At 39.0% G+C, this 9,960-nt stretch overlaps 1 pseudogene; it reads right to left on the bottom strand.

Moving 5' to 3' along the window:
• Window positions 1–295: 295 nt before the first annotated feature.
• LOC138838416 (large ribosomal subunit protein uL23 pseudogene) lies at window positions 296–898 on the bottom strand (annotated as a pseudogene).
• Window positions 899–9,960: the final 9,062 nt, after the last annotated feature.

The raw sequence follows: 9,960 nt of genomic DNA, 5'->3' as shown, positions 1-9,960 counted from the left end.
ATTTCTTAAATAGACTTATTGTTTTCCTCTTCTCTAGGAAATATGTATCTCTTAAAGAAAGGATATTTAAAATTTTTTACTCTCTCCTGGTGCTGGTGGCTCACGCCTATAATCCTAACTAGTCAAGAGGCTGAGATCCAAGGATCTAGGTTCAAAGCCAGCCCAGGCAGGAAAGGCGGTGAGATTCTTATCTCCAATTAACCACCAGAAAACCGGAAGTGGTGCTGTAGCTCAAGTGGTAGAGTGCTAGCCTTGAGCTGAAGAGCTCAGGAACAAATGCCCAGGCCCAGAGAGTTCAAGACCCACAACTGAAAAAAAAAAAAAAAAACAACTCTCACTTTTCTCCCCTGTGTGTAAATGTGTCCCATTTTCACTACTGGAAGAGAGATTTTTTTTGGTGGAAAAAAATGTATATTTGTAATTAGCCAGCTGGACTCAGCTTTGATGATTCCAATTATGATTCCAATTTTGTTGGCAACATCTAAAGCCTCATAATCAGGAGCCAGTTGAACATATGCCTTCTTCTCTCCATCAGGTCTGATCAGGGTATTGACCTTGGCCACATCAATGTCATAGAGCTTCTTCACAGCCTGTTTGAGCTGATGCTTGTTTGCCTTGACATCGAAAATGAGCACAAGTGTGTTGTCATCTTCTATTTTCTTCATGTCTGACTCAGTGGTCAGGGAGAACTTGATGAGAGCATAGTGCTCAAGCTTGTTTCTCCTTGGAGCACTTTTCCAAGGGTATTTGGTTTGTCTTCAGAGCCACAGAGTCTTGAGCTGCCTGAAAGTGGGTGAAAGTGGATGCCTTTCAGCACCGCCTTCTCGGCCTTCAAAGCCTTTTCCTTGGCTTCTGCTTTAGGAGGGGCAGGAGCTCCCTTCTTCACATTTGGTTCCATCTTGGTGAAAAGGAGAATTTTTTTTAATATTTGAAATTTGTGTTTATTATTTTATTTCTTAGGAAAGGAGATGGCTACATATTCATTACTGTTGGTTTGTAAACATGATACAAAGAATCCAGAGGTCACCTGAATGAATACTGAGTTGTCCCAGGAATAAATGATTTTCATAGATAGCCAGCAATAAACTTAGAAATCCTAAAGGAGAGTTCCCCTCTCTATCATCCACCAAAAATTCCTGGTCCTCTATCTTTGTTTTGGTATTTTTTTTTCTGTTTGAGTCTCAGATCTTCAGGCAGCTGTCACCAGTCCATAGTTTCCTAACTGAAAAGGGTAATTTCCCAACAATAATCTACCTACCAAAAATTTCCATTGTCCCATTGGAAATGACCCCAGAGCAGCTGGGTGTATCAGAGCCCAGTGTTAAAAGACCAAAGTTTTCTAATCCACCCAATTTAAAGAACTACATATAAAATAGGGACCAAGAAGTTGGCATTAGATTTAATCATGAATTTGTTTTCTAGGTGAGTTAAGATTCACTAATTCTTGGTGAGACCAATTAGTGAACTTTGTTTCTCTTAACTTTAGTCTGGACTTTGCCTAAGAGCTAACTGGCTCATAAATGCCCACCTATAAGAATTTAGGAGAATCACGATTGTTGCTCAGAGTTTAAAGAGCTTCAAATTATAATCAAGTTCTTTGATTAGATTCATAATATATGAATTTGTATAACTGGTTATTATGACCACGGTTGTTAATATATACAACTCTCCTAGGCACTAGAAATATGTGGATAGAGACCACATGAAATGTGGTTATGTTCAAATCAAGATGTATTGCAACCATAACCTCTATTTGTTATATAAAATAAGTAGTACTTTTTCAGCTAACTATAATGCATACATACAAAAACACAATTTTGTTCTTTTTATTATGGTTAAAGTGATGTACAGTGGGGTTACAATTACATAAGTAAGGTAATAAGTATATTTCTTGTCAAACTTGTAACCCCTTCCCTCATTTTTTCTCCTGCTTTCTTCCCCCCCCAGGCTCCCCAAGTTGTATAGATAATTTCCAACATATTGTTGTGTATATATTGCTGCTGCATTGGTTCCCCTCTTGTCCTTTGTTTTAAACCTTGTATACACATCTAAATCTATCCAATTATTAGAGTATCTGTTGATATAAATAAATTTTCAAAAGGAATATAAATTAACAGAACAACCATCAAAGAAGTGAATAAGTAATTAGATACATATTCTTTCACCTGTCATAAAATATATTTATTGTAATTGTTGAATGTTTTTATAATGATCAAATATTCTATACTAAAATCTACATTTTAAAAAGATTAAGAGATATGTTATAAAATTCAACTAATGTCACAGCTTTTAAAAACCTGGAATAAACACATACTGGTCACTATGCTCTCTAGTAGAAATGGAAAGATGATGACAAATTGGAGGATATATTAAAAAGAATGAAAGCAGGCTTGGAAGTTGGCTCAGTGGTAGAGTGCTTGTCTTGCATGCCTGAGGCCCTGGGTTTGATTCCTCAGCACCACATAAGCAGAAAAAAAAAGCTAGAAGTGGTGCTGTGGCTCAAGTGGTAGGGTGGTAGCTTTGAGCTGAAGAGCTGAGGGACAGTGCCCAGGCCCAGAATTCAGCCCCCACGACTAACCAAAAAAAAAAAAAAAGAATGGAAGCAACCTGAATTTGTTTCCGTTGGAAAAGTCAATAGTGATTGTCACTGGGTAGTAAAATTCTGGTTCATGCATGTTTATCTTATTTTGTTCTGTATATTTTAAAATCATCTTCTAATTTGACTACAGTGGATATAATAAATTCATGAGATTTAAAAAATTAACATGAAATTGTAATAGATCTTAGAAGAAGAAAAGAATGATTCAATAGTGGAGGGAAGCATTCAATGGAGAAAGGAGGGAAAGAAAGACACTGGTGAAAGGAACCTGCATAAGAGAATGTTGCCATAGGAGCCATGAGTCCCCTAACATTTGGAATCAGATAGACCTGATTTCTAATCTGGGATTCAAATTATAATCAAGCACAAGTATCTTACAATGTCCAAGTTCTTGGGGTTCTGGTGGCTCATGCTTCTAATCCTAGCTACTCAGGAGGCTGAGATCTGAGGGTCATTTGAAGCCAACCCCAGAGGAAAGTCTATGAAACTTTTTTCTCCAGTTAGTCACCAATAAAACCCCAAACAAACAAAAAACAGATGAGGAGCTGTGGCAAAAAGTGGCAGAGTATTATCTTTGAGCAAGCAAAGCTCAGGGATGGTACTCAGGCCCAGAGTTCAAGCTCCATAACTGACCAAAAAAATGTATGTTTATCTCATTATAAAGCCAAGCCAATTTTCAAAACATGCTATGGATATCATATGGTATAGTTAATAAAAAATACAGGTAGCATCATGTTATCTGAGTTGATAATAAATAAATGAGTGAGCACATATAACATACAATCTCCCATTGCACAATAGAGTCAACACTTTATCAACATCAGTAACTTCCTATACTTCTTCTGTAGGTCCTGCTATTGTAGTATAGTATATACAAGGACAAACCAAGTGTCAATGCCAGAGAACAAATCCCAGAAGAACTACAGGTGGGTGTCTGCCAATAATCTTCTTTTCCCTGTTACTTAGGCCATTTCTCCATTATTATAGGAAGCATTGGTGAAACATTTGACCAAATGTCATTCTTTTGTGTACTATTAGTATCAGAGAAGCAATGATGATACACATCCTAGAACTAAAGGAAAATGAGCAGTTATTAGGTAGAGAGCAAAAATTAAAGATGTTCAACAACTTGGATCTTTCTGAAAGATTATTATTAAAAATAAAGAGTAAAGAGACCATATGCTCTTGATGCTAATAATTTTGAGCTGATATGACTAGGATATTGAAATTGTGTATCACAGCTTTTATTCATCAAGTACATTCATGCTAAAGAAATTTCATTCATTATTCAGTTTTGGTATTTACTCTTTACTATGTGCTAATGTGTATTTCTATCAGCCTTTTTGTGGAGGGCATAGGTGTTTTGACTGTGGACTTTGCGCTTGGTAAGCAGGTAGTCCAACCACTGATCCATGCCTCTATCCCCAGGCTCAATCCACTAACAAACATTAGGTATCCCAGTAACTAAGTTGACAGTAATGCACCATTATGGTCAGCTCTTTATTGAGAAAGTATCTCATGAACTTTTCTGCCAAGTCTGGCCTAACAATCACAGCCTCCCACATAGCTTAGATTACAAGGGTGAGCCACTGGTGCCTGGCATGACTTCCTTTGGTATTGGAGCTGAAAACAGCCAGCTAACAGATACGTCATTTGACTACATTAATATCTTTAGTCTGATTATAGTCAACTTTCACAGATTAAAAAAAAATGTCATTTTTCAGTTGAGTGCTAGTGGTTCACAGCTGTAATCTGAATTAGTTGAGAGGCTGAGATTGGGAGAATTTTGCTTTGGGGCTAGTCTGGTCAGAAAAGTCCTCAGGACTTCTTTTCAAACAAAAGCTGGGTATAATGGCACATACCTGTTATCCAAGATACATGGGAAGCTGAGATTTGGAAGCTCATGGTTCCAGGCCAGCATAGACAGAAAAACTTATAAGATGCCACCTGAATGCAAAGAAGCTAGGCTCATCATCACAGCTATCGTGGAAAGTGGAAACCAGGAGGATTGAGAGCCAGTCATGTGGCTGCTCAGGAAGCAAGACTTCATTTAAAAAATTAGCAGCATGGAAGGTGTCGGGAAGATGGCGGAGGAGAAGCTGGAATCTGAACAAGCTCTCGCATAGAAAGTAGTTTTAGAATTCCAGTGAACAGTCCTAAGCCAGAGAATCACACCAAGTGTGCCATCACAGGACAGAGAGTTAGACAAGAGAGGGGAAGCCAAGGAAACGCATCAGCTGCCGCTTCGGCGGTGGGGTCGCGGCGGCGACCACCGCCGCGGAGTCATACCTGAGACACAGAGAGTCGGGGACGAAGGAGCCAGACGCAGCGGACAAGCGGATTCTACTCAACACCAACAAGAACCGACAAGGAGCGAACATCTTCATCCTGCTGTTTGCAGACCAGAGACGACCCAGGATCCAAGACTCGGCGTGAGTACAAGCCCGACATCCTCACTCCTTCTCAGGGAGCAGAGGAGGGAAGGCCACCCCTCCCCCCCCCCAGCACCGGTGATCTCCATCTTGGATACCGACAAAGCTCAGAGGAGCTGCTAGCTCCAGCTCAGGCCTTGGAATAAAATGAGTCATTTAGCAGGTCACAAGAACTTAACGGCGAAGTGACCTGACAGACTCAGCTCCATCCAGGGAAAAGTCACCCAGCTCAGGTGCCAGCCATCGGAGTGCCTTGCCTCACTGGGTAACCAGAGCCAGAGGCTGCCCCTCCCTCTAGCAGCCACCACAATAAATTGAAAAACAGAAACCCTGAGAATGGCTCCAGGCTGGGCGCTGTGAGCTTTATCACAAAATAGCCCCAGGGAAAAGCTACTGTTTGTTGAAAGGCCTCAACTCTACCCAGAACCTAGCCTCATCACCACATCCCCCTCTTTTGTGACTCTCAAAGCAGACCACCCTCCCAGAAAACTAACCTGGGAGGGGGATCTCAAAATCTTGGGTAAAGCAGAGCATTTTTCTGCCTCTTCCAACCAACCGACTTAAGAAACCAATCAAGCCACAGGACCTCAAGCTGACCAGAGACTCCAACAAGAGACTGGTTGCAGACAAAAGGGAGATACAGGATTCTTCCCACTCCTCCCCCCCCCCCAAAAAAAAAAATCAAAAGACTTTTTTTTTCTTTTTTTTCTTTTCTTTTTTTTTTCTTCTTCTTCTTCTTTTCTTTTTTTTGCTTGTTTTTTGTTTTTTGTTACCTTATCTATCTATCTATCTATCTATATATATATAATTTTTTTTCCCTTCTAAAACTTTTATTAATCTTTAATTTTTGCCTCTTCTGAAAAAATAATTGTTTTCCAGTAACTTTTTTTTTTCTCATCTTATAATTTTTATTTTAGGAATACGTGAATGAGAGTTTTCCTTTCTTTTCTTGTCTTCTTTCTCTTTTTCTTTCTTTCTTAATTATCTTTTTGTTTTTTATCTAGCTCTACTGAACTTCTGATCTTTTCTTCTCCCTTTCCCATCCTTAAAGATTTTCACATCTCCTCTATGTCCCTCCCCTTCTCTGAACATATTCACATTCCTCTCTAAATAGACGGTCTTTTAACCTCTATAATAACATTAATTTTTACGTTTCTATTCTTTTTCTGGTCTCTCTTTATTCCCCTTTCCGTCTCTTCTTTTTCTCTCTCTCTCTACTTGCATCCTACCCAACCCATTTCCTGCACTGTGATTAGGACATAGTTAACTCTCCCTGTGCCTCCCCACACCAATCTATTCCCATTTTTTACCCACATCTCTCCCTAATCCTAATAATTTCTGGTTTTCCAAATTCTTTTCTGCGGTTCGAAGTCCTTTAACATATAGTCGTTTGATGTTGAATAGATGTATCTGTTGAACTAGATTGTATCTGTAGACTATTGATGGTACAAATGCAAACTTTGGTTGATGGTTGCCTTAAGATAGTGTTCTAGCACAAAACTGGTGCAATCTTTATCTCAAATGGGCCGAGTAAGCCGGAAAAACACAAGAAAAATGGCAAATTCAGGTATCTCAATTCCCAACCTTGATAATCAGGGATTAGAACAGATAAAGAATAATCCAGAGGAGAGTTCCCAAATAGCTCTACAAACACTAATAGCAAACATGATAAATGAGAAGTTTGACAATGTACAAAGGACTCTGTATGAGCGTGATAGGGAGAGAGAGGAGGCATCCCAGAAGTTTATACAGGAATATCATAAGCGTGAGGAAGCTTCTCAAAAACTGATACAGGATTTGCGTGAACAACTTGAGAATACTCAAAGAGAAAGGGAGGAATGGCGTGAGCAGGCAGAGAACACTCAAAGAGAACTGCAGGAATCCCACAGAAGGGAGGAAACTAATCAAAGAGTAATTCACGAATTAAGAGACCAGGTAGAGAATACACAAAGATCACTAAAGGCATTCATGGAATCCATTAACAAAGAGCTGAAGGAAGTCAGGGAGACCACAAAAGGAATGCTGAATGGAACCCAACAGAAGGAATGGGAGTCCAAAGAAACCATAACCAATCAACTAAGTGATTTGAGAACAAACACTGAACACCAAATTAAGGAAGTAAAGAAATTCATACAAGACCTAAAACAGAGCTTCAACAAAGAATTTGAAGCCATCAAAGCTGACCAATTAGAAGGAAAAGAGATAAAAAACAAAGTAGAGAGTCTTGACAGCAGGTTAGACCATGCAGAAGATCGAATCTCAGGGATTGAAGACAGCCTAGATATTATAGAGAAAGAACATACAACCATCCAAGACAAGTCCAAGAAATATGATAGGTCTATCCAACACCTGGAAGACACCATCAGAAGGCCTAACTTAAGGATAATGGGTGTAGAGGAGCACCTAGAAACAGAAGTTAATGGTCTAGGAAATTTGTTTAACAGGATCCTAGCAGAGAACTTCCCAAACATACAAAAAGAAAGGCCTATTCAGATACAAGAAGCTTTTAGAACCCCAAATAGACCAGACCAGAATAGGACATCCCACCGTCACATTATAATCCACACAGGATCAACCCAGACCAAGGAAAAGATCCTTAAAGCTGTCAAGGAGAAAAGGTTAATCACCTACAAAGGGAAACCAATTAGAATTACCTCAGATTTCTCAGCAGAGACAATCAAAGCAAGAAGAGCCTGGAATGACGTATGCCATGCCCTAAAAACAAACAACTATCAACCAAGAATACTGTACCCAGCTAAACTCTCCTTCATAACTGAAGGCCAAATAAAAACCTTCCATAGCAAAGAAAAATTGAAACAATACATCTCCACCAAACCAGCCCTACAAAAGATTCTTAAAGATGTCCTACACATAGAAAACCAACAAGAACGCAACAAAGGCCAAGAAACTGCACCCAAACTGAGAATCCAAGAACCTTAGGAAGAACCCAGCTTTCACAGCCCCCAAGAAGGTGGATAACATGGCAGGAACTCCCAAATACCTCTCAGTCCTATCTCTTAACGTTAACGGACTGAACTCTCCAATTAAGCGACATAGACTGTCTAATTGGATTAAAAAACAAGACCCTTCTATCTGCTGCCTGCAGGAGTCACATCTTGCCCGTAAAAACAAACATATTTTCAAGGTTAAAGGCTGGAACAAAATCTACCAAGCAAATGGCCCTCATAAACAGGCGGGAGTTGCAATCCTAATATCAGATAAAATAGACTTCAAATTAAAATTCGTGAGAAGAGATAAAGAAGGTCGCTACATACTAATTAAAGGATCTCTCCTTCAGGAGGATATTACAATTCTAAATATCTATTCGCCAAACAATGGAGCACCCAAATTTATCAAAGAAACACTACTTTCCCTCAAATCCCATATAGATCCAAAGACATTAATTGTTGGGGATTTTAACACACCACTCTCCCCACTAGATAGATCAACTCGGCAAAAACTCAACAGAGAAACCGCAGATCTAAACAGCTGCATAGATCAACTAGACTTAACAGACATTTACCGAACATTTCACCCAGCAGCATCAGAATACACATTCTTCTCAGCAGTACATGGAACGTTTTCTAAAATAGACCACATTTTAGGCCACAAAGCAAACTTGTCTAAATTCAGAAACATTGAAGTTATACCTTGCATTCTCTCTGACCACAAGGGAATAAAATTAGAACTCAACACCAAAAGCCACCAAAGAAAGTCCGGTATCACATGGAGGCTGAACAACACACTGCTGAATCATGAGTGGGTCATGGAAGAGATTAGAAAGGAAATTCAAATGTTCATGCTATTCAACAAAAATGAACACACAAATTACCAAAGGCAGTACTCAGAGGCAAGTTTATAGCTCTGAGCTCCTACATCAACAAATTGGAGAGATCGGAAACTAGCAATTTAATGACACATCTAAACCTCCTTGAAAAAGAGCTGCAAGATAAACCCCAATCCAGTAGACGGAAAGAAATAATCAAAATTAAATCAGAATTAAATGAATTAGAATCCAAAAAAACTATAGAAAGAATCAACAAAACAAAGAGTTGGTTCTTCGAAAAACTTAACAAAATTGACAGACCCTTAGCAAACCTTATCAGAAAAAGGAGAGAACACACCCAAATTAATAAACTCAGAGATGAGAATGGAAACATCACCACGGAAACAACCAAGATTCAGAACATTATAAGGGAATACTTCTCAAAACTTTATGCTAATAAGTTTGAGAACTTGACAGAAATGGACCTTTTCCTAGCAAATATTGACATGCCAAAACTAAACCAAGATGAGTTAAACCAGCTTAACAGGCCCATATCAAGCATTGAAATAGAAACAGCAATAAGAGACCTCCCAGCTAAGAAAAGTCCAGGACCAGATGGTTTTACAGCGGAATTTTACAAGGCCTTCAAAGCAGAGCTCACACCAATACTCCTCCAACTCTTCAATGAAATTGAAAGAGAAAGCTCACTACCGAACACATTCTATGAAGCCATCAAAACCCTCATCCCAAAACCAGGCAGGGACTCATCAAAGAAAGAGAACTATAGACCCATTTCTTTGATGAACATTGATGCAAAACTTCTCAACAAAATTTTGGCCAATCGACTTCAACAATTCATCCAAAAAATCATACACCATGATCAAACAGGATTCATTTCAGGGATGCAAAGCTGGTTCAATATACACAAATCAATTAATATTATTCATCACATCAACAGGAGCAAGAATAAGAACCACATGGTTATCTCAATAGATGCAGAAAAAGCATTTGACAAGATCCAACACCCCTTTATGATGAAGGTTTTGGAAAAACTAGGAATCCAAGGAACATTCCTCAATACAATAAAGGCTGTATATGACAAACCTACAGCCAGCATTATACTCAATGGTGAAAAACTAAAGCCATTTCCTCTTAACTCAGGA

The sequence above is a fragment of the Dipodomys merriami genome, unplaced genomic scaffold (genome assembly GCF_024711535.1).
Source record: "Dipodomys merriami isolate MVZ:Mamm:240054 unplaced genomic scaffold, mDipMer1.0.p SCAF_10, whole genome shotgun sequence".
NCBI lineage: Eukaryota > Metazoa > Chordata > Mammalia > Rodentia > Heteromyidae > Dipodomys > Dipodomys merriami.
The sequence above is the reverse complement of the archived record's forward strand: the minus strand, read 5'-3'. Positions and strand labels throughout refer to the sequence as shown.